The sequence below is a fragment of the Humulus lupulus genome, chromosome 5 (genome assembly GCF_963169125.1).
Source record: "Humulus lupulus chromosome 5, drHumLupu1.1, whole genome shotgun sequence".
Lineage (NCBI taxonomy): Eukaryota > Viridiplantae > Streptophyta > Magnoliopsida > Rosales > Cannabaceae > Humulus > Humulus lupulus.
The window spans coordinates 225,819,706-225,838,105 of NC_084797.1; the positions used below are offsets into that span (position 1 = coordinate 225,819,706).

The 18,400-nt window shown below is 34.1% G+C and overlaps 1 pseudogene; it reads right to left on the reverse strand.

Moving 5' to 3' along the window:
• Positions 1-1,421: 1,421 nt before the first annotated feature.
• On the reverse strand, positions 1,422-10,489 carry LOC133778267 (methylsterol monooxygenase 1-1-like; annotated as a pseudogene).
• Between the last annotated feature and the right edge of the window lie 7,911 nt (positions 10,490-18,400).

Genomic DNA, 18,400 nt, shown 5'->3' on the forward strand with positions numbered 1-18,400 from the left:
CATGAGGGTTAAGCCATAGCCTTTTAATGAAATTCAGTTGAAGAGGCAACATACATCTCTAAAGGTTACTAAGTGGTTCCCTATGAAGGAGGAAGAAGGAGATAAGGTGGCTTGGCTCCTCTTGAAACCAAAAATGAAGTAAGTGAGGGTGCATGCCCCCTCCACTGTCGCTACCTTAAAATGGAACGCCTATGTGGCTCCCTTCCACCGCCTGTGAATGAACTGTTAAGGTGGGATCCACTTGCTTTCGACGGGACTGGAAATTCTCAATGCTCAAGATGAATTCTCAAAATGGAAAAACCACGAATAACACCAACCAAGAGGCAACACATGGGCTCTCATAGCATTTATCCAGGCCCTCATCGCCGGTTGCTGATTGTTGCTCAGCACATCACTAGCGGCGACCGTGGTCAACTACAGTTGAAAGATTTGGGGATCAAATCCTCCGATCACTGTAAGAAGACGCGGCTACGAGCTGAGTTGTCGTCCCATCAATAATCTCAGCCATCAAGACACCCATCATTCACTGAGTTTATGTACAGTAAGTGCGATACGGGTCTACAATTAACAATGATTCACGGTCTATAAATGTGTGTTAGTTGTGCACCACCAAAAGATCGATCCACACCCAAGAATCCACCATACGCTCTCTATGCCCAGAATTACATAGCTCACACAAACCCTCTCAAATAAAAGGATCAGAATCCAATCACGATTTAGAAAGTGAAAAATGGAGGAGAAGTCAATTCCCACCACGAAGAGCAATCAATGTCGATCAAATCCTGGGCCACTGCTTGTCTGCTGTTACGAAGACCAATCAGGTTCAAGCAAGCGAAGCCAGCAGTTGGTGCCTTGAGAGAAGGAATGGGGCAGGTGGCCCCAAGAGGTCGAGAGCGCGCGGTGGAGAATGACCAGAGGTAGAGGCCCTATTTGGGCGACCGTCGAACAAGAGGCCAGCGGGTCGGGAAATAGACAAGCACATTATTGCTCACTGGTTAAATATCAACTCCCGATCGAGGGAGTATCTTGGGCCAACCACCTACGAGTGCCCATCAAGGGATTCAGTGAGAGGGAACTTTGCCACTGCCATTGATAATTTCAAGTTCCACTTTCTAACTTGAGAAGATGAAGATGAAGAAGAAGGAAGTGGGAAAAGGGAGGAAGCAATGTATGAGAAGAAAAGAAAAGAAATAAAATAAATTAGTTTGCTTTTATTTTATATTAACTAAAATAAAATTTAATTAATTTTTTATTTTAAAATCATTTAATAAGATTTTAAAAAAAATTGTGAAGTGGACTAATAATACGCTGACACCAGGTCAACTTTGTGATCCAATAAGAAGTTAACGACAAAGGTAGTTACTGGTCCAACAAAAATATAATGTTGAATATTTTTACCATAAAATAATTGGGTATATAAATGCATAAACTCGAAAACATTAATTATTATCCCGTAAATATCACTTTTACATATAAAGATATAGTAATTTTATTAAATCTTGTACACCAAACTTACTTCAAAGTACAGGGCTTATAACATAGTTCAAATTATCTTGCTAAAAGTAACATATTACAAATTATTCGCATATTTTTAAAGTTACTAGTAGGGGTCTGTACTCTGTAATTCCAACTAATCTGACTTAAGACTTTGACTTGTACGATCCCTTATTTTGTGTTTTGTAACCTTCATCATTCAACTGAAAAAAAAAAATAAACATAATATTTAGAATGCAAACAAAGTCAAGATTAATGTTAAATACAAATTCTATAAAACAATTAAACTCATATAATAATGCAATGAAGAAACAATCAGTTCTAATAAAATAATATAATAATAAAGATATTTTTAGTGTCGTGATTGAAATGGAAAAATAATATAATGCTAAAATTATACTATTTTTGTGTTAGTTCAATTCAATTAGTTGGAGTTGACCTAATAAGTGAGTAGACACCTCTTACAAATGAGAGGTCTGTCCTTGTGGCATGGGAGGATGTTAATAAATGTGTTGTACATAATGACGATAAATTTAATCAATTAATCACTTATGCATGCAGTTTTATTTAATGTTATTATGAAGAATTCGTTATAAAATAATATAACCGTGGGATAGGCCATTGTTGTTGGACTATACCATGTTAAAAACTTATGTGTTAGTGTTCAAACTTTGATATTGTAACGACCCAAATTCACTAATAAGGCTTAAGGGCCTTGATTAGTGTGTCAGGAGGGCATTACTGGAATAATTGTGATTTAATGAGTTATTATATGTTTAATGATGCTTATATGATAATTGATTATATTATGTGGTAATATGATATGTGATATATGCGAGAACCACATTATGATGTGGATAAATCTGCAACCGGCGACTCGAGGCGATCCTAGAGCTAGATAGCGGGAAAAGTCACAACGGAGTATTATAATTGACTTTGGACAAGTCCGGGGTATTTTAGGTATCGGGTAGTGATTTAGACTATCGGGTGATGAAAATAAATAATTGGAGATATATTTGAGGTTAGAATGTCTAGGCGGGATTATTGGGGGATTTCACCGTTTTGGCCTCGGGGACGTTTCCAGCACCCCGAGCTTTGGGATTAGTTTAATAAACTAAGGGTATACTTGGAAGACTTAGGAAAATGCTAGATAGAAAAGTGTAAACCAACCTTAACTTTTCTTCTCTCTCTCTTCTCTCTTGGCTAAGGAAGAACTTCTGAACTTGAGAGGGAATTGCTGGAATTAAGCTAAAATTTGGGGAAATAGTCTGGAGGATTAGCCCAGGAACTGATCAAGGTCTGAGCTAGTGCTAAGGTAAGTATTGAATTTTCGTTTCTAAGGTTAGGAATTCAAAGAAAATGGCTGAATTTTATATATCTGTGGTTTTTGGAATTTAAGGTGGGATTGAGGCTTGAAACTTTGAAGATAGGTCAGGGGACTCTTGGAGAATCGATTCTACAGCTGAGGTAAGGTTTAATTTAAAGTTTGATGGTTGAATTTGAGAGTTTTCATGGCTGGTTTTGAGTTCTGTGGGTTTGAAATTTCAGAAATTAGAATTGGGATTTTAGTGAGTCTTAGGCTGGATTTCTGGTTGGATTACGTTGTTTTAATCATTCTAATGTTGTTATTATTAATTGGTTTTGAGTTATTGGATTTGGGGTGGCTTAAGGTGAGGTTTAGGGATTGAAAATGGTGGTTTTTCTGGGTTCGAAGGGTCGAGTCGCGGCATGGTTCTTGGTGAGCCGCGTCCTTTCGAAATGGTTGCATGCTGAAGAAGAAGGGTGGGCCGTGGCATGGCCCAAGCAATGCCGCGGCCCTTACCTGTTTTTGAGCCTTTGGAGGTTCTGTTTGGGGGCCATGCCGCGGCATGGGTGGCCTATGCCGCGACGCTTAAGGGATTTTGGGATTTTAAGATTTTAGGCTTGGAAATTTAACCTAAGGTGCTCGGGGTTGAGTCTTTTACTATATTTGGTGAAGTTCAATGTTCCGAGTACTAGAACTTGGCTTAGAAACTCATTTAAGGTTGTAATGGTGTCTTTCCTTATGGTTGTGACTAGGTGTCTAGCTAGGACTCGAGGATCGGATCGCGCTCAAGGAGTGCCGCCCGTAGCTAATTCATCTGAAAGCGAAAGGTAAGAAAACTGCACCTGGTTGTATGTTTGTGATGGGACTAAGTGCTCCCGGGAATTGTATCGTGTCAATGATGGTATTACACCATGGGACATGTAAAAGCGGCCTAAGAGTGCCGTACATGATATTAGCGCACAGGGCGCAGATTGGCCACTGGTAGCCAAAGACAACGGGATAATAGAGGGGGCAGCCCGAGGGCGCCAGCCCTAGTTATCATTTGTAAACTGTAAATGACGTGAATTGATATGCTTATTATTTGAAATACCTGATTATACCGATTGATGACATGGTTGAGATTATGTAATGCGATGTGAGATATTAACTTGTTGCTAATTGCTTATGCTTTGTTGTTGTTGTGTTTTCTTGCTGGGCCTTGGTTCACGGGTGCTACGTGGTGCAGGTAAAGGCAAGGGCAAGCTGGACCAAGCCTGAGGTGGAGAGCTCCGAGGTGAAATGTACATAGCCAGCTGTTCGATCGCCATGGTCGAGGAGTGAGTCAGGACAGGGATTACCTAACTGCTCGTTTTGCCTTAGTATGGCTGGTTTATGTATTTGAACCTTGTAACTTTTGTAAATGGCCTTTAAACTGATATTTTTGGGATCCCGTGTTAGTGAACAATGTTTCTTAATGAAAATGTAGCTTTTGAGACCAAAATATCTTAAACCCTAGTACCTTTACAGTTTCGTAGACACGCTTTCAACTAATAGACTTGACTAGCAAGTCTGGCACTTCACAAACACACAGTGTAACGGTCTTGGCTATCCAGGGCGTTACAGATATTTATTTGATTGATATAACAAAATTATTATCGTTGATAAACCCGAATAAACCGCTCAAACCAAACCGAAAAAACCGACAAAAAATGAAATCCGAATAACCTGACAAAAATTCAAACCGTCCAATTGAGAATTATACCAACCCGTCCAAATAACCTGAATAAACTGATTAATAGTTTTTTTCATTTATACATACATATATTACGTATATTATTACATATATTATATGTGATATTAAATATTATTTTTGAATTTTTAACAATGAATTTAGAATAATGTTTTAAAATTTCAATTTAGAATAATATGTCTAAGTTTGGAATATGTATACTATGCTTTTAGTTTGTTGAATCTAATTATTTGAACATTTTTTTTTAAAAAAAAAAACTTAAAATTAGTTGGGCGGGTTAACCTGACCAAACTGCCTAAAACATTGGACAGATTAAACTTTTTTTTTTCTTAATTGGACGAGTTAGAGTTGGATTTTTGCAATCCAATTTTTACATTGGGTTGATTAAAATATATTATAACCCGACTAAACTGACCAATAAATACCCCTAAACAATTGGCTAGTTATATTAAACCATAAACTACTATACATTAACCTATCAAGAATGATTCTTAGTTATTTCTCGATATGTTAAATGCAATCAACCTTGAATTAGAAATGTAGTATCATACTACTCAATCAATATTATTTTTAAAATAGGTTACCTTATCGAAGATCTTCTTCTGATAACGAAAGCCCTGGTGAATTTATCAAAACAAAATTATTGTCAAACTAAAGCATGGTGAGTCTAATAAAAAATAATATGAGGCCTTGCTACACTTATTGATGTTATATTACTTTTTAAACATTCATGCAAGTAATATAAATTTTTTTGTACATATTTTAAATTAGCTACTTGCCTAATCAATATCGAAAGCTATATAGTTACCTTATCTGTTCCATAAATAAAATCACAGTAGGTGAAAACTGAAGCAAAATTGCTCTGACTCTGTCCTCCAACATAGTGATGGTAATCATGATACTTAGCACCTCCATAGAATGGAATATATTTGGTGGGGCTCCAAGGAAAGTCATACCTACATTTGGATTATTTATCATTATTTTTATATAAATAAAAAGTGGCCCACAATTTAGAAAAATATCATTTTATATATAATAATTAGAAAAATATCATATTTTGCATTAGGTCTCCAAAATCTCAAGCAACTCTACAAAGACAAGGATATGTGTTAGTTACCCGCTGTGAGTGTCAATGGATTCAACATGCCTTAGATTCATCCATAACGAGGAGTGATGATATGGCCTGGAACAATAGCGGGCCCTAGAAAAGATGGTAAGCCCAATATCAAAATCTCAGCCCAGTGGGCATAGGGAGCTGCAAATACAGTTGGAGCAGTGTACTCATGATGCACTTTGTGAATTTTCTCATAGCCCCATTTGGTGTGCAGAAATCTGTGCATCCAGTAGTGTGTGTAATCCTCCACCACAAAATAAACCAACAGTTGAGCACAGATCTCCCATCCAGAGGGCAATGGCAGCCCTGTTCTAATCCCAATCATCTGGTCATATAAATAAAATACAATACAAAAAAGGGAATTTTTCATAAATATACTTAAAATATAAAATAATTACAAAAATACCTTAATAAATTTTATTTACAAAAATATCTTTTCATGTCTTAAAAAAATATCGGATTTCTAAATTAACATATCTGAAATGGAAAAAATCTCATAATCCTGAATTTTCTTTTTTCTTGAGTTTTCAAAAGTAATATTTTGGTTACTTATGATACCGATAAGATACTGATTAATTATTTTTTTTATTAAATAAATTTCATTTTTAGATCATAATATTTCAAATTAGTTTAGATACATCTTGGTTACTTTCAAGCCTATTTATTGAAAAAATTATTATCTTTAGAAACGGAATAATTTTTTTTCTTAAAAAAAGTGAACCAATTAGTTACTTTAAAAAACGTAATTTTACTTTTAGGTTATATTGTAGTGTCTTATTATTTAAGATACTTTTACATTACCTTCAAGCCTATTTTAGAAATTAATTAGTTATCATAAAGTATAAAAAGTTACTTCTATAATGCACAAATTACTATGAATAACTTATGAGGAAATGATACTATTTAATATACTACATAGTTACTATAAATGAAAAATTATAATACACTTTTTAGTCACCCATAATATTTAGATGTGAATTATATACATTTTTTTACTAACCAAGTAGAAAATAAACTTAAAAGTTATTTTAGAATTATATCAAAAAATACACTAAAAGTATAACAAGTTACCATATAGCTTATTAGAATTGTTATCATTTAGTATACTGCAAAGTAACTTTTACATGGAAAATTAAAATACACTTTTTGGTCCCTCTTAAAATTTATATGTGGATAATAGTGGTGACTCATTAGTTTGATTATTTTTTTTATATTCACTACTTTTTGGATCACAAAAATCTAAAAGTAACCAAAATCAAATTTTGTGTTTGCGAAAATAAAGAACAACCAAATATTAGAAGGAAAAAAAGTTAGTGTAAATTATGTTCTCAAAATGTATATAATTATCATTAATAATTAATAAATAATATATATTATATGGGTAAATATTATTTTAGACCCTGTATTTTGCAAAAGTTACCGATCGACCTTTGTGTTTTGTTAAATGACAATTTAGATCATACAATTTGTAAAATGGAACAAAAGAGTACTTTATACCTAATTTTAGTCAAAAAAAATTTCAATTATAAGATCAATTCTCGAGTCGTTAGTGATGTGATGAGTTTAGAGAAGTAAAAAAAGTAGTCGATGAGCTAAGAATGAAAGATTATATTTGAATTTTTTTTTACCAAAATTGGCTATAAGGTACTATTTTGTAATACACATGGTACAAATTGCCATTTAACAAAATAAGGAGTTTGATCGGTAACTTTTGCAAAACACAGAGTCCAAAATAGTATTTACCCATATTATATTGATATATTATTATTGCATAATTAATAGAATATAAAAATGATTTAAAATTATTATATATAAATAACATATAAAATGTCATTGTTGTGATGAGTTAAATCACCTCTTTTGTCATGAATTGACACATGTTTTTATTTGACTAAACTCTGAAATATATAATATGGGAAAATACTATTTTGACCTTTATGTTTTTTCCGAATACATGATCGGCTCTTGTGTTTTGTTAAATGACAATTCAGAATCTGTGTTTTACAAAATAGATAAAAATAGTACCCTAGACCCGATTTTGATCAAAATATTTTTAATTTTAAGATTAATTATTGAGTCTTTAGTAATGCGATGAGTTCAGAGAAGTGAAAAAAGTGGTTAAGGAGCTGAGAATGAAATATTATATTTGGTTTTTTTTTTTACCAAAATTGGGTATAAAATACTATTTTGACTCATTTTGTAAAACACGGGATCCAAACTACCATTTAACAAATCACAATAAACGATTGCGTATTTGAGAAAAACAAATGGGCCAAACTAGTATTTTTCATATAATATGAGTGAAATATTCATAATCAATTAATGGTGAAGAAAAGTTTATGCATTACAGCCAATAATCTCTGCAATTTGGATTTTGATATGAATGAAATCATTTATTTTTAAAACGGTATTTGATATCCGATATGTATGTAAATAAACCATGATACGTTAAAATTGTAAATAAGTTCTAAAAACTAGCCCTAGGTGTAAATATATCTAGAAAAAGTGATAATATTAATGCAATCCTCTAATCTTTGCAATCCCACTACCTATCTGTGTATGGCCTGAGAACTTGTGTTGTTAACTTTGACTTCTTTAGCCATTGCAATGAAGTTATCTTAATAATAATAATAATAATAATAATAATAATAATTAAAGTATATATATTTATGAGGAAATTTAGATTTTTAATATTTTTTTCTAAAGACTTTTGTGCTCATTTTGTTAAAAAATGATAAATTCAAAATTAATTATTGGAAGAAAAAAAGCAAAAAAGTAATAGTAAAAATATGTATATAAATTTATAAATTATAGATCCAAAACAAAATTAATATGGTGAAAAGAAAAGAAAAAGATGTGTCTGAAGTCTGATTAAAACATTGGCATTGACAAATACATAATACAATCTGGGGAGTAAAAACAGGTAAATAATAGGTAATTAAAACAGCTAGGTATGGGTCTTTCTTTCTCTCTTTTTCGCTTATAATTAATTATCCTACAAAAAAAATATATAAAAATTGATTTTATAAATATAAAAAATTAATTACAGTTTTAATCAAAATAAGAACAAGTGTAAATATAAATATAAAAAATTACAAATTTAAAAAAAAATATTTCGTTAGAATCAAATTCATTAATAAAATCACAATATTCAATTTTCATATTAGTAAAATTTAAAATATATCGAGGTTTTTATTTTTAAAAATGTAAATTTAGTTAGTATGTATTAAGTGATAGATTAGTTGTTTTGGAGTTGATCTAAAAGTAAATTTGTATTGTTTTTTAATATTTCAAAAAGATATTTATGTTAATTTATCAAAATAGATTGAAAAAGAGGAACGTAGACAAATGGACCAATAAACCACAAACAGTAATTAATCCTAACTATTTATATATGAGAATTTAAAAAAAATATGACTTTTATATCAACAATGTACAAAAATATGATAATTATACTCTTGCTAATTTATATGGGAAAATTTATTAAAGAAAATTATAAAGTATGAAAAACACAATTACTATCTAATTAAATATGGAAGCTAAATTTAAAATCAAAACATATCAGCTAAACATGGGTACTATTGTAAAATTAGCATTCCATTCTTCCATCTCTCTCAAACCCCACTCCCACAAACCCTTTCTCTCTTCGTATATATATTTATGGGTGTAACTCGTTACTTCACGTTCTGGTGTGTATGTATCATAGTTGCTTCTTCTTCATTTTTTAATGAAGTGTTATTCATCTTTTTCCTTCAAAATTGATGTTTTCTTTTCATATTTAATATGAGTAACCCATTCACCCATTTTATGGTAACTGTTTACCCTTTTTATGGTTGAACGTTACTCATCTCAGGGTAATTGGCTACCCCTCCTGGTACATGTTATTTAACCTAGCTAAATTTTTTTTTACATAACTGTCAAAGAAAAATCTAGTAATTAGTTACTTTACTGATGATTTGAAAAAAGAAACATACAATTTTAAAAAAATAAAAAAAATGTTTACAATAAATAAAAATAATAATAAACACAATTCATATTTAAAAAGAAAAGAAAGAAAATTACAAAACAAACAAAGAAAAATTTAATATATAACATTTATATAAAAATAATATAAAAAACAAATAAGCTACAAAAATAATAATAAAATTACAAGCATAAACCAACTTTTATAAAAAAAATATTGAAAAATAAATCCATAAAATAAAATTCTTAAAAATAGTCCTAGATTAATTTTTTTTAAAAAAAAAATATATTTTTGCACAATCTATTCAAAATCTCATATAGAATGTAATTTCTTATATGTGTATATATATATAGTAACAGAAATAAATAAACAATATTAGATTACATGTAACATGTGTTAGCGAACCAACTTAACTGTCATGAACAAGAACGTATTACTGAAAAAGTTAGAATTTTGTAAATACTGACCGACCTGAATAGAAGGGTAGGAGAGGAGTTGGAAAGGAGCAACGACGAGGAAGAAGATTATCATAACATCCTTGTAGCAACGGAACATGTCAGAAAACGAGAACCGAACCTTGGGCTGAATCTTGTACTTGTCCAGACCAAGCACCTCGACCAAGGCCAGGAGAAGTAGGGGGACGGTGGAGAAGGTGAGGATGAGGAACATACTGTTGTGGTTGTACAGCAAGAAATCCGACTTACCAGCTGAGTACTTGAACCACAGACTCTCCGCATATGTCAGCTCCCGCCCGAGCTCCGCGGCTGCTTCCTCCGTGGTCTTGTAAGGCAGCATATTGTACGGTGCAATTACAGCAGCGGCGGAGCACGAAAGAAATGGAATGAAATAAAATCCAATCATATCCATTCCTGCAAATGCAATAAATACTAGTCTGATACGTACTTGTATATTTGTCGCATGTGATCATGCAATAATTCATTTCTGTTCATTTTGACTCAACAGCCATATCCTATCAACTCCACAATTTAGTTTAATAATACTTATCTTAAAAAAATTGAATATGGTAAGAGAAAGTGGGGTTATCAAGAAGCATTACAACAAGTCAACTACAAAGAAAAGAAAGAAGGAAAAAAGAGGAGAATATATATCATGATAATCACATAAGCATTTTTTCACCACTAATTGTTTTCTTTATATTGATATTAATTTCAAAATGTGAATTGTATTTTTCAGTTTTTTGTTTTGTTTATCATATATCATTGCATGATGGGTTAATTTTTAACCATTATATTGTTTGATTCACTAACTGCATTTGTATAACTTAAGTTGTGTTTCTGGTATTTCAAATATATATTTATAATCTTTTTCTTCTTTCTGGAAGAATACATTCAGAATAATATTTTATAAGTAATAATAGGTGCACTAGAATTAGGTACTCAAATTAAAGTGTCACTTCAGTTGGTTCACTATTTTGTTACATAATTTTAGTGTATTATTGATACTCTACTATATATGTTATCATTATAATATCACAAATACCGAATATATGAATTAATTATTAAATGAACTAGGTAAGAATATTATAAAAGTTTATAAAATATTCATTATATACAGTGGTAACGCATTTGGATAAAATACGTAATGTGGAGTAGAGAAAATTAAATTGACTCGGTATCCGTACTGTTGAAAAAATAAATAAATAAAAGTTTAGAAAAACATATTTTCTACACTATATATATATTAGAAAATTCTTTGGTAGGGGCAAGGTTTTTGCTCCCACTGGTTGGACGTTTCTGTTTTTAAAAGGTGAAGAAATTAAAACCATTTTTTTATATGATGTCGTACACTGTAATTATAGTAGACATTCCACTAATTTTTAAGAAATTTTGAATAATTTACGGTGGCGAATAAAAGACTTCAAAATAATTTGTTTCACGTGCGTATAAAACAAGCTTCAAAACAATCTGTTTTTCGTGTTTTCAGTACATAGATAGATTACAATTTAATTTTTTTTATATGACGGTATACAAAATAGTTATTTAGAATCTCCCGCAAATTTTTAGGAAATTTTAAATAATTTACAGTGCCAAAAATAAGAAATAAGTTGTTTTAAAGCTTGTTTTATACGTGCGTGAAACAAATTATTTTGAAGCTTATTTTTCAGTATCGTAAATTATATAGATTTTTTCGAAAACTAGTGGAATGTACTAAATAACCATAATGTACATCGACCAATGACCAATGTATATCTATATATATATATATATATGTATGATGTACAATCAAGTCCACATGTTTTGATTTCTATTGTAGACTTTTTAAACAATAATTAGTATTTTATTATTATTTTTTAAAAAAATAGTATTTTATTATTTAATTTAAATAAAGAAAGAAATTAATAGGATAAATATCATTTTGGCATCTGTAGTGTTGTGCAAAATTATCAATCAGACTATCTCCTTTATTAAATAACAATTAAGATGTTATATTTTGTAAAATAGAACAAAATAATATCCTGAATCCGATTTTAGTAACAAAAAAATTTTAATATGACCAAAATACCACAAGATTTTACTAATTAATGAATTTTTAAAATTAAATTATTTTTTAATATTAAAAATTTAAACTAAATTAAAAAATATATAATATTTAATTTTAAAAAATTAAAATTAATACTTTAATCCATAACCTAAACTTTTTTTTTTTTTTTTTAAAAAACCTAAACTTAATTAACTAAACTAAAATCTCAAATAAAACTTAATTAAAATTAAACTAAACATCTGTGTATATTTTGGAAAACATCGTACATTTCCAAAACAATTTAGTTTATTACATTTTGTTAACAAATAGATTTAATAAATTTTATTTATTTTCATGTGACAAATAAACTTATTATGAAATTTTGTTAAAAAATAAACATAAAAATATACTAATATGAAAGCATATAACACAATGTAAATTGTACGAATAAATAAATGAATTAATATAGTTATTTTAGATTCACTTCATTTATAATTAACGTAAAAGTGTATTCAATTGAAAACATATAACAAAACTTAAATAGTACGAAATATGAATCGGTTTATTGTATTGCGAATACCCATAAGAAATAAACGTTTTTTTTTTCTTGTTCATATTGTTTTATTATGTTTTCATATAAACATTAGCATTTTAATATATTCATCTGAACTTAAACATCTGTGTATACAATCTTACAACATTATACATTTCCAATACAAGTTATTTTATTTACATATCAATTTAATAAATTTTATTTAGTTTCATATAACAAATAAATAATCATACTGTTTTCCTTTATTACAAATAGATATATAGGTATACTTAATTGAAATCATACAAAAAAAATGTAAGCGGTACAAATGGAGAGTTTTTTTTGTTGAGAAATGATGTTTTTGAGAGAGAGAGAGAAATGGTGTATTGATGTGGGAGCCGAGAAAATAAGGGTAAAAAAAAAAGGGTTTATTTACCCATGTTTCCTTAAATAAAAAAATATATATATTAAAAAGGAATATATTTATGAGATATTATATTATTTGGGAAATTTGACTTTTAATGCATATAAGGAGATTGTATTTAAAAAATACCCTATCACTTATATGAGTCTAATTTTGGTCCTAATGTTTACCTTAGTACCCAAAACACCCCTGTCATTTGTTCCGACTCTCTCTCTTCTCTCTCGGTCTCTTTATATTCCCTTTCACTCTCGGTCCCGAACCAAAAAAACTCTCAAAACTTACATTTGAATCTGTCTCAACCCAACGAAATCGGAGAAGAGAAGCATTGTCGGAGAAGGTCTTCAGAACCAACACTTGAAAATCGGACCGGAAGCACCAGAGGTAACCAAACAACTTCGAAGTAAGCAAAACAACTCCCAAGTACGCAAATGTGAGGGTTTTCTTTTTAATCTGAAATGTCTGGTTTTTTGTTGATGTTTTGTTCATAGGATAGATCGGGGCTGGGTAACTGAGAAATCTAAGTTTTTTTTTTTTAAATTTTGACCCACCTCGATAGAACTCGATAATATATGTTAGGTTTGTTTTTGAATGTGCCTTGATTGACCTCGATAGGACTCGATGCTATTAGATATTTCAATTTTAGGGTGCCTCGATAGAATAAAACATAAACCATGATTTAGCATCTGCCTCGATAGGCCTCGATTATATTAGACATATGGCTGATTTAGCCCCTACCTCGATAGGCCTCAATGATAATAGAAAAATGGTTGATTCTAGCATCTGCCTTGACAGGCCTCGATATGCCTCGATAAAATAAGACTTATGCTTGTTTTAGCACCAACCTTGATAGGACTTGATAGGCCTCGATAGATTTAGATATATTGCCTCGATAGGCCTTGACGAAAAAAAATTGTATAATAAACTCATATGATATCCATAAAAATATTGGGAACACCAGGTATTTTGGCCGAGCCCCCAGTATTGTCTAAGCCAGTGGCAGGGGAGACCCTACTCCTTTATTTGGCTATGACAGAAAATGCAGCCAGCGCCGTGTTGGTTCGGGAAGAAGACCGAGTTCAAAAACGGGTGTATTATATAAGCAAAAGACTTCTCGGAGCTGAATCACAGTATCCCCTGATGGAAAAAGATGGCATTCTGCCTGATATTAGCCTCTAGGAAGCTTAGGCCATACTTCCAATCCCATTCAGTCCACGTCATGACCGACCAACCTCTAAGGCATGTATTGCGAAAACCTGAAGCGTCGAGACGTCTCTTAAAATGGGCAGTCGAACTCAACCAGTTCGAGATACTGTACGTATCACGGACCTCGATCAAAAGCCAGACCCTTGCTGATTTCATGGCTGAATGCACCGGATTTCAAGAGGAGCTCTTGAAAGAACCGTTGAAGGAGTTGTGGAGAATATTCGTGGACGGCTCTTCTAACGAGAACGGGTCCGGAGCTGGAATCATACAATTCTCTCCGGAAGGGCATCGATTCCACACCGCACTACGATTCAGATTCGAAGCATTAAACGACGAAGTCGAATACGAGGCTTTGTTAGCCGGGCTTAGATTGGCAAAGGAATTGAAAGCAAGGACCGTCCAATGTTATAGTGATTCCCAGCTCGTGTTCAATCAAGTGTTAGGAGAATACCAAGCGCGGGGTACCAAGATGGAAGCTTACCTAGCCAAGGTGAAGAAAGAGCTATCAGAATTTGAGTGTGGCACCGTCGAATAGATCCCTCGCGAGCAGAACGCTAATGTAAACGCTTTGGCGAGGCTCGCCACCTCCAAGGAAGCTGAGACTTTGAACGTAGTACTGGTGGAATTCTTGGAAAGTCCAAGCGTGGCAGGAAAATCGATGGAGGTCGAGATGATTGACACTAGCCCGACCTGGATGGCCCCCATGATGGAGTATCTTACAACAGGGAAACTACCTGAAGAGAGAAAAGACGCGAGAAGCATAGTCTATCAAGCTCCAAGATATGTAATAGTGGATGGAATATTGTACCGACGTGGCCATTCCTTGCCTCTTCTACGGTGTGTTCTATCGGAAGAGGCTAAAACCATTCAATAGGAGGTGCATGAAGGCTCCTATGGGGATCATGCTGGGGGGGCAAAACCTAGCCTTAAGAATATTAAGGCAGGGTTATTTTTGGCCCACTTTAACAAAAGATTCCATCTCCCATCTTCAGAAGTGCGACAAATGCCAACGCTTCGCCACAGTCGCACATGCTTCGCCAGTCGAGCTAACGATGATCTCATCCCCATGGCCATTTGCAGTATGGGGAATTGATTTAATAGGAGCTTTACCTACGAGAAAGGGAGGAGTTCGTTATGCGGTGGTGGCCATTTATTATTTCATGAAGTGGGTAGAGGCCGAGCCTCTGGCAACCATCACCTCAAAGAGAGTCCTCGACTTTGTGGTTAAGAGTATTGTGTGTCGATTTGGGCTTCCCAAGAAGATCGTGTCAGATAATGGAACTCAGTTCGACAGTGATCTCTTCACTGATTTCTGTGAAGAGCATGACATAATTAAAAGTTTCTCTTCGGTTGCGTACTCGCAGGCCAATGGGCAGGTCAAGGCTGTGAATATGACCCTCAAAACGAGTCTTAAGAAAATGTTAGACGAGGCCAAGGGAGTCTGGCCTGAGCAGCACCCGCAGGTACTATGGGCGTATCGGACCTCCCACCAGACCTCCATGGGACACACTCATTTCTCCTTGACTTTCGGGAGTGAGGTCGTCTTTCTCGTCGAAGCAAAAGTAGCCACGCACAAGCTACAAACATTCAACCAGTAATGAAATGAGGAGTTGCTTAATGCGTCTCTCGACCTGATTGATGAGAAACAAGAGGATTCACAACTACAGCTCGCACATTACCAATAGAAAATCACTCTTTATTTTAATTCCAAGGTCAGAAGACGTAGATTTGGTTTGGGCGACCTGGTTCTCCGAAGGGTCTTTTTGGCGAACAAGAACCCTAAAGATAACGCTTTAGGTCCGAACTGGGAAGGACCCTATCAGATTGTGGAAGTCATGTGTGAATGAACTTTCAAATTAGCTCGACTTAGTGGAGAAACAGTCCCACGGACCTGGAATGCCATGCACCTAAAGAAGTATTATCAATAGTGATACCATCCATCTATGTAAGGCTTAGTTATAAAAGCCATTTAACTGAGAAATGAAGGGATCGTCATGTATTTCTTTGTTTTCGTTTAGTTTTAAGCTTTTCCCTTCATAAGATTATTTATATATTAGTTCGTGTGATAATGTTTGTCTAAGTAACCGAGAAACTTTACATTCTGGTTACTTGGGGGCATATAACCCGAGATAGATTAAAATTAGAATATGCGAATTAAGGATGAGTTTGAAACATTTAAAATCCTGGATATAACAGGTACAAAACTATCCTGGATACAATCAGGTCCAAAACTTAGAAGTTAGTAAAATTGATTAACCGATGTTTTTCTTTCAAGAAAAACACGAGGTGTCAATAAACCTAGCACGAACTAAGTTTAAATCATTTAAAACCCTGGATACAACCAGGTCCAAAACTTAGAAGTTAACAAAATTAAAATTCGATGGCTTTCCTAGAAGCTCGAGATATCAGTAAACCTAACGTGAACTAAGTTTGAAATATTTAAAATCCCGGATATAACCAGGTCCGAGGCCTGACACTTAACAGGTATGATATAAATCAACACATCAGGTTCGAATGTAGCGAAATTCAAAATATCTATCCTGATCTAATATTCGAGTCCTAAAATCTCGAATGTGCAAATATAAGAAAGCATAAACATGAGATAATTAAGGAAAATATTAAATTAGATATACGAATTAAAAATAAAATTGTCTCGAGGAAAAAAAAACCTCGAACTGGCCCGAAGGCAATCGTTTACAAACACTTGTAAAAAAAAACCACAACAAATTAGAGCTCCGCATCAGACTCCTCCAGGATGCTCTGAGGAGGTGACCTCCTCAACCTCCTGCTCGCCCACAACATAGGCTTCCCCCGTATCCGATGGCTCTTGTAGAATCCGAGCCTTGAATTTCTCAAGATAGGGATCCCACAGCTCGGGAGCCATGAAAGAAAATTTGCCATCCTGGTTGAATGCCCTGCAATGGTACAACATATCTTCCATGGAGGATAGGGAGGCCGCCTTCTCCTCTTGCACCGCAGAATCGGCCTCTTGCAGCTTTGCCTTGGCCTCAGTGACCTTGACCTGAAGAGTGGCCAGGGCGGCCTTCGTGGCATGCTCACTTTCTTGGGATGATGCAAGGGCGGCCTTGGCATCGTGCTCGCCTTTTTGCGCGACTGCAAGGGTAGCTTTGGCAGCCTGCTCGCCCTCTTGAGCTGCGGTCAGGATGGTTTTTACGGTCTAGAGCTCGGTCTGAAGCTCATCCTTCATAGCTCGAGCTCAGGCTATGCTGCGGTGTTAAGCCAGGGCCGTCTCCAAAGTACAAAAGGGATAGTTCGGCGCATACTGGGGGGCAAAATTGAAAAGAAAAAATTTCACTAACTTAAAGGAAAAGATCTTAAAGTGAGGATCATCCCCAGAGCTGACTCCAGGACGTTCTCCGGGCTGCGCTCCTCTATCGTCCTGAGGTCCCTTGGGTTAGCTTTGTAGACATGCTCCACCATGTGGTTCGCAGTCTCATAAAGGGTCCCCTTGAAGGAGTGTGGATTTTCTCCAAGTCGTGGGGATCCACGGGAATACGAATGGTGGCGGCAAGGGTAGCAGGAGCTGGGGGATCGGCTTGTATGACTTGATCTCGAGCAGGTGTAAACTGAGGAGGAGGAGGAGGAGGAGGGGGAATCCTTTTCTCCATCTTGGTGGAGGTCGGAGCTCCTGAGCTCGTACCTTTCCCCTTAGCAGGGGACTTGGATGTGGTTCCTGCCGCATGGGCGTTTTCTTTGTATATCGAGGCCTCTTTACAACAGGACCCGAGCTGGACTTCCCGCTCTGGAAAGCGGTGCGGAGATCGAAAACACCCTAATAGTGACTACGGAGAAGCATAAGTGGACATGGTAAAAAGAACTTAGAAGTCGATAAAAAAGAGTTTAGGTGAAACAATAAAACTTACAGTGTGGACGTCGGTGAGGGAAGTGTATTCCGCAAGGATGGGAGTGCTCACTCCTGAGTAGTTGTATGACTTGGTGTTGAGAAGATCTCGCAACAAAGAGTTTTGGGGGATTTTGTTTCTTTGAGAAAGAAGGAGGTTTGAAGATGCAGAAGATGGAAGACAGAGAATTTTTTTTGAATAAAAGGTGATGAAATGTAGGAGTGGTCTATCCATTTTATACGTAAATGGCATAAATCAACGTGGGCCACCTGATTTGGCCAATGAAAAAT